General features: G+C 48.1%; 1 protein-coding gene across 4 annotated transcripts in view; it reads left to right on the top strand.

Moving 5' to 3' along the window:
* The first annotated feature begins 9,001 nt into the window (after positions 1–9,001).
* The window catches only part of POU6F1 (POU class 6 homeobox 1), a 32,504-nt gene continuing 25,928 nt past the window's right edge, over positions 9,002–15,577 (top strand). Inside the window, exon 1 of one of the 4 annotated variants that reach the window (XM_031650477.1) lies at positions 9,002–9,487. The gene's annotated coding sequence lies outside the window, so the exon portion shown is untranslated. Of the gene's footprint in view, positions 9,488–9,576; positions 10,025–15,577 lie in introns of those variants that run through there. The other 3 variants (XM_031650470.1, XM_031650475.1, XM_031650471.1) reach the window with 3 other exon arrangements.

The following is a 15,577-nucleotide window of genomic DNA, read 5'->3' as shown; positions in this document are numbered from 1 at the left end:
CAGACTTGGTGTGAGGGTCAAATAAGAAGATAATACTAAATACTTCTTAAGCCATAGAATACAACCTGTATCTTAGTTAATATAAGCAATAACTGGCTGGGCGCAGTGGCTCACACCTGTAATCCCAGCACTTGGGGAGGCCGAAGTGGGTGGATCACCTGAGGTCAGCAATGTAAGACCAGCCTGGCCAACATGGTGAAACCCCATCTCAACTAAAAATACAAAAATTAACTGGGCGTGGTGGCAGACGCCTGTAATTCCAGCTACTTGGGAGGCTGAGGCAGAATAGCTTAAACCTGGGAGATGAAGGTTGCAGTGAGCTGAGGCTATGCCACTGTACTCCAGCCTGGACGACAAGAGCGAAACTCTGTCTCAAAAAAAAAAAAAAAGTATATATATGCAGTAACTCTACCAGATTTGCGGAAGCCGATCTTTTATTGCAAGAAAGGAGTCCCCTTGGGCACGATCTCTGTGCAAGCTGGGGTCAGGGGACATTATTTGAATTAAATGAATAGTGGGTGATTCTGCCCATTTATTTCCTACTTTATGCTTGCTTTCCCTCTATCTACATATTCACTTGTCAGGAATAACATTTTTTTTTCCTGTAATATCATTTTTTGATGGAAACTTCCAGACTTGCTCAGATGAGAGACAGAAGAGGGGGAGTACAAAAGCCTACATTTCTTCAGCATTTCAATCAACAACCTCATTTTCTTCTAACAGTTGAAGTGAACTTCTTATGAATAATGGATGATAGCCTGATGAATATGCACACGGCCTATTATGCCTGTGAGGTTTAGTAAATAATTTATGAGCTAAAATGTTCCTCACCTTGTTACTGTACAAAAATTATGAAAAAAAAACCCCATATTTACCCTTTGAGGTGGTAGGGTGATCTGTCAGAGACAGTGACAGCAGCCCAGCAATACAGTTTTACATCATTGCTAAAATTAAAGTAAATAGAATAAAATATATGCATTTCAGGGCGAGAGGTGGAGTTCTATAAAAAATGGAGCATGCACAAGCATACTCCTTCTCATATATAAGTTGTCAAAAACTCTGGCTTCTCACCTTAAGATATCCTTGCATTGTTAACAGCATCAGGGATCTTCTCCTCCGTGGCCCGATCTCTTCACATGCCTTCAATATGACCAGCCCAGACTGACATCTGCCTTGTTGTTTTATGAAAATTCGCCCTTAGAAATGCATTGCTCCCTTTCCTCTCCTCACAGCTGAGAGGTTTTTTTTTCTGCTGACCAACCTGAGTCCCCTGCTGAATGCCCTAGCTTTATTGCCTTAGCAACAGGAGTAGGTGCCTTTTATCTGTTGGTTAGAGAAGGGGAGGCACAAGATTGACTATGGAAATAAGGAAGGTGTTTGGGACAATATACATGGATTCTGGTAACACTTAGTTGCCCTATGACAAGTTTCTGAAGACCTGGAACTGGCTCGGTTCTCATGCCAGGGAAGAGGGGACCCCAGGGATTATCTGTTAAGATTTCAGAACCTTTCTAGGTACAGGGCCCAGAAGACTCTTACTGTGAACAGAGCATCCCTTATATGCTGGGTGCTTGGAGGAGATCAGGTGAAAGAAAACATGTGGCCCTGTCATTCATCCAGTAGGTAAATAATATATATTCTTAAGAAACAGAGTGAGGACTGAGTGTGGTAGCTCACACCTGTAACCCCAGAACTTTGGGAGGCTGAAGCAGGAGGATCACTTGAGTCCAGCCTGGGCAACATAGGGAGACCCTACCTCTACAAAAAAAGTTTAAAAATTAGCAGGGCATGGTGGCATGTGTCTGTGGTCTTAGCTACTCGAGGTTGAGGTGGGAGGATCACTTGAGCCCAGGAGGTTGAGACTGCAGTAAGCCATGATCACACCCCTGCACTCCAGCCTGGGCAACAATGCAAGACCCTGTCTGGAAAAGAAAGAGAGAGAGAAAGGAAAGAAAGAAAAGGCGAGAGAGAGAAAGGAAAGAAAGAAAAGGCAAGGGAAAGAAAGGGAGGGAGGAAATGGCCCATAAATTACAAAGTGAAGTTATTGGAACAATAATGTAATTTAAAACGTAATATTGGCTGGGCACAGTAGCTCAAGCCTGTAATCCCAGCACTTTGGGAGGCCAAGGTGGGCAGGTCACTTGAGGTCAGGAGTTCGAGACCAGCCTGGCCAACACGGTGAAACCCCCATCTCTACTAAAAATACAAAAGTTGGCCGGGCGCAATGGCTCAAGCCTGTAATCCCAGCACTTTGGGAGGCCGAGACGGGCGGATTACAAGGTCAGGAGATCGAGACCATCCTGGCTAACCCAGTGAAACCCCATCTCTACTAAAAAATACAAAAAAAAACTAGCCGGGCGAGGTGGTGGGCGCCTGTAGTCCCAGCTACTCGGGAGGCTGAGGCAGGAGAATGGCGTAAACCCGGGAGGTGGAGCTTGCAGTGAGCTGAGATCCAGCCACTGCACTCCAGCCTGGGCGACAGAGCGAGACTCCGTCTCAAAAAAAAAAAAAAATACAAAAGTTAGCCGGGTGTGGTGGCATGTGCCTGTAATCCTAGCTATTCGGGAGGCTGAGTAATGACAATCCCTTCAATCCGGGAGGTGGAGGTTGCAGTGAGCTGAGATCGTGCCACTGCACTCCAGCCTGGGCGACAAAGTGAGACTCCATCTCAAAAAAGAAAAAAAAAAAAAGTAATATTGGCTGGGCACAGTCCTTCAAGCCTGTAATCCCACCACTTAGGCAGGCTGAGGCTGGCAGATCAGTTGAGCCCAGGAGTTCAAGACCAGCCTGGGCAACATGTAGCGAAGCCTCATCTCTACAAAAAATACAAAAATTGGCCAGGCATGGTGGCACATACCTGTAGTCCCAGCTACTTGGGAGGCTGAGGCAGGAGGATCGCTTGAGCCCAGAAGATTGAGGCTGCAGTGAAACAAGATCACACTACTACATCCAGGCTGGGTGAAAGAGTGAGACCCTATCTCAAAAAAATAGTAATAATAATATTAATTAGAACAATGTGGTATGTATTATACAGGAATCCTTCTTGGAGGAGGTAAATCTTGAGTTTACAAAGCTAGAAGGGATCCAATTAGAAAGATTAGAGGTATATATGGCCAAGCCTACCTAATTTGGTATCTGCTTCCCTTTCCAACCCCATTTTGTACAATTCTCCCCACCTCTTGCTGTGTCCCAGCCTACCAGAAACCAAATGTTTGTGTCCCCTTCGAAATTCATATATTGAAATTCTGGCCCCCAGTGTGATGGTATTAGGTGGGCCCTTTGGGAGGTGATTAGGTCATGAGGGCAGAGCTTTCATGAATGGGATCAGCACCTTTATAAAAGGAACCCCAGAGAGCTTCCTAGCCTGCTTCCATCATGTGAAGATGGCTATGAACTAGGAAGCAGGCCCTCAGAAGAAATTAGTCAGCATCTTGATATTGAACTTTCCAGCCTCCAAAACTGTGAGAAATAAATTTATGTTGTTTATAAGCCATCCAGTATATAATTTTTTTTTTTTTTTAAATAGATGGAGTCTTACTCTGTCACACAGGCTGGAGTGCAATGGCACGGTCTCAGCTTATGCAACTCCCGGTTCAAGCGATACTCCTGCCTCAGCCTCCCTAGTAGCTAGGACTACAGGCGCGTGCCACCACACCTGGCTAATTTTTGTATTTTTAGTAAAGACGGGGCCGGGTGTGGTGCTCAGACCTGTAATCCCAGCACTTTGGGAGGCCGAGGCGGGAGGATCACGAGGTCAGGAGATCGAGACCATCCTGGCTAACACGGTGAAACCCCGTCTCTACTAAAAAAATACAAAAAACTAGCCGGGCGAGCTGGCGGGCGCCTGTAGTCCCAGCTACTCGGGAGGCTGAGGCAGGAGAATGGCGTGAACCCGGGAGGCGGAGCTTGCAGTGAGCTGAGATCCGGCCACTGCACTCCAGCCTGGGAGACAGAGTGAGACTCCGTCTCAAAAAAAAAAAAAAAAAAAAAAAAAAAGCCTGGCGTGCTGGTGGGCGCCTGTAGTCCCAGCTGCTAGGACCTGGTAGGCGGAGGTTGCAGTGAGCCGAGATCGCGCCACTGCACTCCAGCCTGGGCGATAGAGGGAGACTCCGTCTCAACTAACAAACAAACAAGTAAAGGCAGGGTTTCACTCTGTTGGCCATGCTGGTCTCGAACTCCTGACCTCGTGATACGCCTGACTCGGCCTCCTAAAGTGCTGGGACTACACCGCATAAGCCACCATGTACGACCAAATAAAACTTTTCAACAGGATTCTCAGCCCAGCACATTTTCTTTTTTTCCTTCACTCACATTTCCCCAGCCTTCCGAGCCTTCATTTATTCAATAAATAATTATTATCAACTGTGTGCCAGATACTGGGCTTGGTGCTAAGTGTCCAGTCAAAACCAAAACAGACTGTTGCCTTGGAATTTATAGGCTACTTGGTAAACATATTAAATAGAAAATAAGCCGGGCGCGGTGGCTCAAGCCTGTAATCCCAGCACTTTGGGAGGCCGAGACGGGCGGATCACGAGGTCAGGAGATCGAGACCATCCTGGCTAACACGGTGAAACCCCGTCTCTACTAAAAAATACAAAAAACTAGCCGGGCGGGTTGGCGGGCGCCTGTAGTCCCAGCTACTCGGGAGGCTGAGGCAGGAGAATGGCGTAAACCCAGGAGGCGGAGCTTGCAGTGAGCCGAGATCCGGCCACTGCACTCCAGCCTGGGTGACAGAGCAAGACTCCGTCTCAAAAAAAAAAAAAAAGAAAATAAACATAAATATATCAGCATGCATGGTGTTTAAGAAAACAGGAAGGTGATACGAGACAGAATAACACTGAAGTGCAGGGAAAATGTCTCTGAGGAAGGAAGCCATATATAAGGCAAGACCTGAAAGATGGGCTAAGGAGGAGGCAGAAGGAACAGCACAGGCAGACACAATGAGGCAGGAAAGAGCTCGGAGTTCAAGAAACTGAAACTGGATCAGTATGGCTGGGTCTTAGTCCGTTTGGGCTGCTATAACAAAATATTATAGGTTGGGTGCAGTGGCTCACACCTGTAATCCCAGCACTTTGGGAGGCCGAAGCAGATGGATCACTTGAGGTCAGGAGTTCAAAACCAGCCTGGCCAACATGGTGAAACCTCATCGCTACTAAAAATAACAAAAATTAGCCAGGCATCGTGGTGCATGCCTGTAATCCCAGCTACTCGAGAGGCTGAGAGAGGAGAATCACTTGAACCCAGGAAGTGGAGGTTGCAGCAAACTGAGGTCTCACCACGGCACTCCAGCCTGGGTGACAGAGCAAGACTCTGTCTCAAAAAAATAATAATAAAATTTTAAAATAAAAATAATGAAATATTAAGCTAGGCATGGTGACTCACACCTGTAATCCCAGCACTTTGGGAGGCGGAGGCAGGCAGATCACCTGATGTCAGAAGTTTGACATGAGCCTGGCCAACATGGCGAAACCCTGTCTCTACTAAAAATACAAAAATTAGCTGGGCATGATGGCACATGCCTGTAATCCCAGCTTCTCAGGAGGCTGAGGCAGGAGAATCACTTGAACCCAGGAGGCAGACGTTGCAGTGAGTGGAGATCGCGCCACTGCACTCTATCCTGGGCTAAAGACTGAGACTCTGCCTCAAAAAAAAAAAAAAAAAAAAAAAGCCAGGTGCGGTCTTTGGCACGCCCAGCCAAAAAAAAAAAAATTGTTTTAAGTAATATACTTTTTTTTTTATTTGTTTTTTGTTTTTTTGAGACGGAGTCTCACTCTGTCACTGAGGCTGGAGTGCAGTGGCACCGTGTCGGCTCACTGTAACCTCCGTCTACTGGGTTCAAGCAATTCTCCTGCCTCAGTCTCCCAAGTAGCTGGGATTACTGGCGCCCACCACCACGCCCAGCTAGTTTTTATATTTTTAGTAGAGACGGGGTTTCACTTTGTTGGCCAGGCTGGTCTCGAACTCCTGACCTCAGGCGATACACCCACCTCGGCCTCCCAAAGTGCTGGAATTATAGGCGTGAGCCACAGCGCCCAGCCAAAAAGTAATAAACTTTCATTGCAAGAAGACTACCAATACCACATACTGGTGAGGATGTAGAACAATCAGAACTCTCTCATACATTGCTCTTTCATACAAAGATATAAATTGGTTTGTTTGAAAGCTACTTAGCAATATGGACAAAAGCTAAAGATATACCCCAAACCTAGCTATTCTACTCCTCAGTATTTACCTAGAAGAAAAAAGTGCATATGTTCACCAAAATACGTGTACAAGAATGCTCATAGCAGTTTTATTCCTAAGAGACCCAAACAACAACCAAATGCTCATCAATAATGGAATGGATAAATTGTGGTATTATGCAATGGAATACTACACCGCAATAAAAAAAAAATACTTCTACAATCAACAACATGGATGAATCTCAAAAACATGTTGAGGCCAGGTGTGGTGGCTGACACCTGTAATCCCAACACTTTGGGAGGCTGAGGAAGGTGGATGACTTGAGGTCAGGAGTTCGAGACCAGCCTGGCCACCATGGTGAAACCCTGCCTTTACCAAAAGTATTGAAAATTAGCTGAGAGCGTGGTAGCTCACGCCTGTAATCCCAGCACTTTAGGAGGCTCAGGTGGGTGGATCATGAGGTCAGGAGTTCAAGACCAGCCTGACCAACATGGTGAAACCCCATCTCTACTAAAAATACAAAAATTAGCCAGGCATGGTGGCGTGCGCTTGTAATCCCAGCTACTTAGGAGGCTGAGGCAGGAGAATCACTCGAACCCAGGAGGTGGAGGTTGCAGTGAGCCGAGATCACGCCATTACACTCCAGCCTGGGCGACAGAATGAGACTCCGTCTCAAAAAAAAAAATTAGCTGGGCGTGATGGCACGAACCTGCAGTCCCAGCTACTTGGGAGGCTGAGGCAGGAGAATCACTTGAACCCGGGAGGTGGAGGTTGCAGTGAGCCAAGATCACACCACTGCACTCCAACCTGGGCGACAGAGCAAGACTCCGTCTCAAAAAAAAAAAAAAAATTTGTTGAGTGACAGGAGCCAAACACAAAAGATTGTATACTGTCTGATTCCATTTATGAGAAGTTCAAGAATCAGCTCAAGTAATCCATGGTGACAGAAATCAGAATAATGGTTACTTTGGGAATTTATGGACTGTGAAGGAACATAAGGGAATCCTCTCAGGTCTTGGAAAGGCTCTGTATCTTGTTTTGGGTGGGGATTACATGGATATATATATGTGTGTGTGTGTACATGTATATATGTATATATACATACATGCATATATGTGTATGTGTGTATATATACAGGTGTATATACATATATACACACATGTACATATATACATGTAAAAATCTATCAAGGTATACACATTCTGTGTACATGTTATGCCCCAATAAACAAACAAAAAGTAATATATGCTCATCAGATATTTAAGTAATACAGAAGTGTTTACAATATAAAGAAAACCATGATTAACATTTTTATGTATGTCTCCCTGAACTCTTCTGATCACATCCATATTTCTTTCTTCAAACTGTCACTGATATCCATGCTATCCAAAGCCTTTGATCTATCTATGTGTAGCACCAAACCAAGTGACATAAATTAAAAGGTTCAACCTTCATGTGATAAAGTTCAGCAGCAATACTGAGCCCCTTCTTCACATAAAGAGTAGTGGGAAATACAAACATGAGTAAGTCACAACCAGTGCTCTCAAAGAATTCACAGTCCAGGGAGACTACAGGGACTACAGACCAAACAAAAATCCCAAGAACTGTAATATCATGCCACGTAGTAGAGTTTCACAGGTGTAATACCAAGCCACGCAGGAGAGTTTCACAGGGCCATTAAAACGAGTTCAAACTATTGTACAAGGAATGGCACCTTACAGTTGTACAGAGCTTGCAGCTTTCAGTTTTTTCACATATTCTGACTCCTAATACATTGGTTTCACGTATTCTGACTCCTAATACATTGGTTACTCATAAATCCGCCGCCAGCAGTGCCTGCTCACTTCCAGATAGAAACAGCAAGCTAATACAAGCCTGGTCCACTGGCCAGGTTAACGAGGAGGCCGGGCCATTCAATGCCCTTCCACCAGGAGGCCTTACGGAGCAGTCCCGGGGAGGACTGTGGCCTCCAATTGCATTCTCACACTGCCTCTAACCCATCTACCTCTAGCTATCATCAGACCACCAAATACGGGGTGGATGAGAAGGGGTGCCTAGGGTGACAGCAGGTGGCCTCAGTATTCGGATCCACATTCACTGGATTTACAGAGCCTCCTTCCTTCCCAGTTTTTCTCCCTTCGTTCCCAGGCTTCCACTTTGGTCTTCCAACTTTTTCCTCTTTCATTTGTCCACCACTTCTCCAATCTGCTTTCCCTCAGTCCCCCACATCCATCCCTTTTCTGGTCCCCTCTCTACCTTTAGAAGCTGCTAGAGGTTTTTCACCATTCCACTGAACTTTGTCTTTCTGTTCACATTTCCTTGTCTACTTGGACAACAAGGCCGGAGAGCTGCTTTTAGACAACACAGCCCACGGCCGCCACCGGGTGAGGGACCTGGGACCCTTCGCTGCTTTGGCGCTGGGGCACAGCTGTTCAGAGGTTCTCCACGTTGGCCGAGCGATGTGGAGTTCCCCCGCCTTTCTAGGGAGGGAGGGAGGGATAGACATAAACTTGACTTTCAACATTGAGGACAGTTGACTACCTAGAGGAAAGGCGGTGGCCGGGAGTCACCGCCCCAACCCTCAGCTGAAGGCCATGTGGCATGGAGGGTCCCCAGTCCGGACTCCAGCTCTTACTCAGGCACCTTCCGAAATGAAACCACCTCCGCGGTACCTCGGAGGGGCTGAGCAACCAGATCCACTGACCGTCCATCCCTGTCCCAGGAGAGAGAGCCTCCGGGACCTCCCGCTTGGCCAGGGCCCGAGGGTCCCCTCCCCACCCCCACCCCTCGCTCCCGGCTCCCCGGCTCCCCTCCCTTCCCTGACCGCCAGCCCAGCCCGCCGCCCCCGGCGGCTGGCGCGGGCGGTGCAGCATGCGGCAAAGCTCTTTGCATAAATTATGCTCATGACGCAGCAGCTAAAAAAATCCAAGTAGCAGAAGGAGGGAAAAAAGGGGGGGAGGGAAAAGGGGGGGGTCGTTGAAGGGGGGGACGAAGAAAAATATATACCTGACCGCCCCCCCACCCAGCTTCCCCTTCCCGCTTCCCGGCCTTCCCCACTCCGCCCGGCGTAGCCCGTGGAGCCCCCTTCGGCTCTGCCCAGCCCAGGCTGGGGGCCCGGGGGCGGCGGCGGGTCCCGACCAGCTCCCGGGCCGAGCCGAGCCCAGCCAAGCCGCACTGGCTTCTTTGTCTGCGGGCGGCGGCCGCCGTGGCCCCGGCCCCGGCCACCTGGCCCGGGCTGTGAGATGAATCTCTAATCGGTGGCCGCCGGTCACCCGCGGCGAAGGCGGCTCGGGCTCGGGCTCCGGTAAGTAGCGGGGTCCGGGGCGGGGAGGGGTTTGCACGGAGGGGGAGGGGGCCGGGCAGGGGAGGTTTCGGGTTTGGTTAATATGCAATGCCCGTAATTAGCATAATTTATATATTTATGATAAAGAGAAAAAAAGCCGCGGGGCCGAGGCGGCGGGATGCGGGGCCGGGCCGGCGGGGAGCTGCGGGAACGGGACAGCTCGCGGTTGCCCGCCTGGGGCCGGACACCCGGGGGCCGCGCCCTCGTCCGCCCGCGGGCCGCCCTGGACCTGGAGCGGAGGGGGCGGCCGCCAGGTGGACCCGGTGGGGAACCCCAACCTGGCCCCTCCTCGTTTCTGCCCCTGGAAGCCCTTGTGGGGTACGGACCACAGGGGACGCTCTGTACATAGACCCAGTGGCGACCAGGAGCGGATCCTTGCCCCGCTGGAGAACACGGACGCCTGGGTTCCTGGCGGTTAGGGCCAGCTGGAGCGGCCAGGGCGACCTGTCACAGTTCTCCCGAATGAACAAACTCCGGGACGACCGGTGGGACTCGGGGGTAGGGACCCAGGCGTTGCTGGAAGGGTGGGGCAGTGATGGGAGAGCCACCTTCTAGCAGAGCATGAGCACTTCATAAATATTTAATAACGATATTATTATTAATAAATAGTCATAATAATGGTCGCGATGCATTCTCCCTCGGCAAGCTCACCTGGCAAGGCCAAGGGAGCTCCCAGCATACCCTCTAACCTCCACTTTCGCGGCAGAATACCCTACTCGGCCCGATTGGAAGCCTAAAACCTTCACAGAATAGTCTCTGCTGCTGAGCGGGGGGCAATCAGAAGAGTTCAGGACGCGTTCCTGGGCCAAAGAAAAGAGGCTCTTTGCAGAGATTTTTAACCTCGTTTGCCCTTCCCCAATTCCTTGTTCCAAAAGCAGAGGGCTGGTCTTCAATTGTTCATATACATGTATCCCATGCCCCTTATTTAGCAGTCTAAGACAGCCACCATTGACTGGCAGAGGCCTTCTGAGGTATAATTCCATATATTCCACTTTCATTCAAGTCCTGGTCCTCAAAGTGATGCTTCTGTGACCAGGTACTCCGCTTATCTGCTGTAGAACTTCATTTCTTCATTAGTTCAACAGAAATACCCACTCAGTGCCATGCTCTGAACAATTCAGACGAAGCTTCTAGCACGGAGTTTTTATTTTGGGGGTGGACAAGTAGATGCTAAACATGAAAACTAACAAGGTAATACCATAGGGTGATTGTGTGTCAGTGTGTGTCTGTGTAGCCATTTCTTCTGTTTTGTTCCTGGACGTACTACCTGGCAGTTAAGAAAAATGAGTCAGAAAAAATTTGCTCATGTGAGGTTTCTCTGCGTTTTGAAGGAACTTGGGATAAGCTCATATTCTTGTCCCCAAGATTTGCTCACTATAAAATTATCAGAGTAATCTTTTACATTTTCTTTTTTTTTTCTTTTTCTTTTTTTTTTTTTTTGAGACAGAGTCTAGCTGATTTTTTTGTATTTTAGTAGAGATGGGGTTTCACCGTGTTGCCCAGGCTGGTCTTGAACTCTTTAGCTCAGGTGATACACCTGTCTTGGCCTCCCAAAGTGCTGGGATCACAGGCGTGAGCCACTGTGCCTGGCTATCTTTTACATTTTTAAAATGCTTTATAATTTAAAACATTTTTGGCCGGGCACGGTGGCTCACGCCTGTAATCCCAGCACTTTGGGAGGCTGAGGCAAGCGGATCACAAGGTCAAGAGATCGACACCATCCTGGCTAACATGGTGAAACCCCGTCTCTACTAAAAATACAAAAAACTTAGCCGGATGTGGTGGCAGGTGCCTGTAGTCCCAGCTACTCGGGAGGCTGAGGCAGGAGAATGGCGTGACCCCGGGAGGCGGAGCTTGCAGTGAGCCGAGATGGTGCCACTGCACTCCAGCCTGGGTGACAGAGCGAGACTCCGTCTCAAAAAAAAACAAAAACAAACAAACAAACAAAAAACATTTTTATATGCATGCTTTACTTCAGTTCAAAATAATAGCAATGATAATAACAAACACATATATAGTGTTTGTTTCATGCTAGGCCCTATTTTAAGTGCCTTCCATAAATGTTATCAATTTAATCCTCACAATAACCCATGAGGTGGTTACTATAATTTGGTTCCATTTTGGATAAGGAAACTGAGGCTTATAGGGAATACCTCTAGTAGAAGCAGTATTCAAGCTGTGTCCTCTGCCTTTAAAACTGCCTTTGACCCCCCTGTGTCAAAATGAGTGTTCATGAGGCAGAAGAGAGAGTGGGATGCAGGAGAAACTGACTAAGGGAGGAAGGCTTGGAATGAGAAATTGGACGGGCACTTTAGGAAGGGGTCAGTGTGGTCTGGGTTCTCCAGAACCCAATACTACACCTTTGAAATCTTTTTTTTTTTTTTTTTTTGAGACAGGGTTTCACTGTGTTGCTCAGTCTGGAGTGCAGTGGTGCGATACTGGGCTCACTGCAACCTCCACTTCCCGGGTTCAAGCAATTCGCCCACCTCGGCCTCCCAACTAGCTGGAACTATAGGTGCACACCACCATGCCTGACTAATTTTTGTATTTTTAGCAGAGATGGGGTTTCACCATGTTGGCCAAGCTGATCTTGAACTCCTGACCTCAAGTAATCCGCCCACCTCAGCCTCCCAAAGTGCTGGGATTACATACAGGCGTGAACCACCACACCCGGCCTGTACCACGTCTTTGAAATCATTTTTAAGTATCCCCAGTACTGGAAATGGAGGCAAAACATTTGAAATAGGGTGTGTGTTTTGAGGGAAAAGGTAGGAAATACTAAGAGGCTAAGTGATGTGGCAATGACATGACCTCATATCTTATTTGTTTTCAGCCCATATTCATGTACCTAGTTATTTACCAGATCTTATCCTACGCACCCGGGATATGATGATAACCTGACATGATCCCCGCCTTCCTGAAGCTTACAGTCTACTAGGAACATATCTACTTTTCATTTTTCACATTTCTTTCTTTCTTTCTTTCTTTTTTCTTTTTTTCTTTTTTGAGACAGAGTCTCACTCTGTCACCCAGGATGGAGTGCAGTGGCACGATCTCGGCTCACTGCAGCCTCAGCCTCCCAGGCTCAAGCGATTCTCTGGCCTCAGCCTCCCAAGCAGCTGGGACTACAGGCCTGCACCACCACACCCAGCTAATTTTTTATTTGTTTATTTGTTTGGGTTTGTTATGTTTCGGTAAAGATGGGGTTGCACAATGTTGGCCAGGCTGCCCTCCAACTCCTGACCTCAAGTGATCCACCCGCCTCAGCCTCCCAAAGTACTGGGATTACAGGTGTGAGCCACTACGCTTGACTCTACTCTCCTATTTTTTTTTTTTGGTCACCTCATCGTTCTTTTTCCTTTCTCTGGCCTATGTGTGCCTAGCTGGTCTACCAACAGCTTGGCAAGACTGTTATCTCTGCTGATGGTTCAGGGTGTGGGGGCAGGCATCAGTGTGGAGCAGAATTGAGATCCTTGTTTTCCAGTGTGTCCTGAGCCTTGGGGCCCAGAGGCAGTCCCCATCAGCCTTCCTCCCATTTCCTGAGAGGAAGCTCTGTGTGGTGTCAGGAGGACGGGGTCCGGGGCAGGTGGACAGAGCCTTGAAGTTTGAATCTGCCACTGACTCTCCTGTGCCCTTGGTCAAGTCACCTGACCTCTGTTTACCTCTATGTACATATAGATAAAAATGAAGATGACTGTGGTAAGAGTCAAGCTAAGCATTTCATTTATATGATCTTATATCATCATCATAACCATCCCATAGGGCTGGCCTATGTAATCACCATTGTATTTATTTATTTATTTATTTTTTGAGATAGAGTCTCACTCTGTCTCCCAGACAGGAGTGCAATGGCGTGATCTTGGCTCACTGCAACCTCCGCCTCCCGGTTCAAGCGATTCTCCTGCCTCAGCTTCATGAGTAGCTGGAATTACAAGCACCCGCCACCACACCTCGCTAAGTTTTGTATTTTTAGTAGAGATGGCGTTTCCCCATGTTGGCCAGGCTGGTCTTGAACTCCTGACCTCAGGTGATCCTCCTGCCTTGGCCTCCCAAAGTGCTAGGATTATAGGCATGAGCCACCATGCCCGGCCTAGTCACCATTTTAAAGATAAGGAAATTAGGCCAGGTGCGGTGGCTCACGCCTGCAATCCCAGAACTTTGGGAGGCCGAGGCGGGCAGATCACAAAGTCAGGAGTTCGAGACCAGCCTGGCCCATACGGGGAAACCCCGTCTCTACTAAAAATACAAAAATTAGTTGACCATGGTGGTAGGCACCTGTAGTCCCAGCTACTGAGGAGGCTGAGGCAGGAGAATCGTTTGAACCTGGGAGGCGGAGGTTGCAGGGAGCTGAGATTGCACCACTGCACTCCAGCCTGGGCAACAAGAGCAACTCTCCATCTCAAAAAAGTTAAAAAAAAAAAAAAAGAAAACCATAGCAATGGGCCAGGTATGGTGGCTCATGCCAGTAATACCAGCACTTTGGGAGGCTGAGGTGGGAAGATAATTTGAGCCCAGGAGTTGGAAACCAGCTTAGGCAACATCGAAAGACCCTGTCTCTGAAAAAAAAAAAATAATAAAACCAGAAATGGATCTGAATTTAAAAGTCTGAATCCCATACAAGTTCCATTTTCCTACATAGGACGAGATTCTTTTACATAAAATTTCATGTCTGAAATACAGGCCTCGCTGGGAACAAGCACTGCATAAAACTGCCTTACAGGCCAGGCGTGGTGGCTCACACATGTAATCCCAGTACTTTGGGAGGCTGAGGCAGGTGAATCACTTGAGGTCAGGAGTTCTTGACTAACCTGGGCAACATGGTGAAACCCTGTCTCTGCTAAAAATACAAAAATTAGCCTGGTGTGGTGGTGCACACTTGTAGTCCCAGCTATTCAGGAGGCCAAGGCAGAAGAATTGCTTGAACCTGGGAGGCGGAGGTTGCAGTAAGCTGAGATCGTGCCGCTGCACTCCAACCTGGGTGACAGAGCAAGACTCCATCTCGAAAAAGAAAAAACAAAAACAAAAAAACTGCATTAAGTGTTAGGTGTCCCTCCTGTAGATTCTTTACTGCTTTTTATTCACCCACCATGACACTTAAACATACTGTATTGTAGTTACCTTCTTATTTCCTTGACTCCCATATTGGACTATAGCTTTTTTTTTTTTTTGAGACGGAGTTTCACTCTTGTTGCCCAGGCTGGAGTGCAATGGCACGATCTCGGCTCACCTCCGCCTCCAGTTGTTCAAGCGATTCTCCTGCCTCAGCCTCCCAAGTAGCTGGGATTACAGGCATGTGCCACCACCCCCGGCTAATTTTGTAATTTTAGTAGAGACAAGGTTTTTCCATAGTGGTTAGGCTGGTCTCGAACTCCCAACCTCAGGTGATCTACCCACCTCAGCCTCCCAAAGTGCTGGGATTACAGGCGTGAGCCACCGCGCCCGGCCTGGACTATAGATTTCTTGAAAAGGTGGGAAATGTGTTTTTCCCCATTGAATTCCCAGTGCCTAGCACATAGTAGCCACTGAAACATGTGTTGAAAAAATGAAGGGTTGGCTGGGCATGGTGGCTCACGCCTGTAATCCCAGCACTTTGGGAGCTGAGACAGGTGGATCACAAGGTCAGGAGTTTGAGACCAGCCTGGCCAATATGGTGAAACCCCGTCTCTACTAAAAATACAAAAATTAGCTGGGCATGGTGGCACACACCTGTAGTCCCAGCTACTCAGGAGGCTGAGGCAGAAGAATTGCTTGAACCCGGGAGGCAGAGGTTACGGTGAGCTGAGATTGTGCCACTGGACTCCAGCCTGGGCGACAGAGCCAGACTCCTTCTCAAAAAACAAAAACAAACAAAACAACAACAACAAAAAAATGAAGGGCAAGACGTTTCAGGATTTCTTCTAATAGGATCTTAGACTATTCTAGGGAGTTCTGATTTGTTTGGGATATCCCACTCCTCCTCCTAGGTATCTTGGAATGTTGCCCTAAACCCAAAGCAGTTCCAGAGGAGAGTGACAGGTAGAACCAGGTCCTCTAGCTCATTCTCCCCCACTG

This window comes from Papio anubis, chromosome 9 (assembly GCF_008728515.1).
Source record: "Papio anubis isolate 15944 chromosome 9, Panubis1.0, whole genome shotgun sequence".
Lineage (NCBI taxonomy): Eukaryota > Metazoa > Chordata > Mammalia > Primates > Cercopithecidae > Papio > Papio anubis.
The sequence above is the reverse complement of the archived record's forward strand: the minus strand, read 5'-3'. Positions and strand labels throughout refer to the sequence as shown.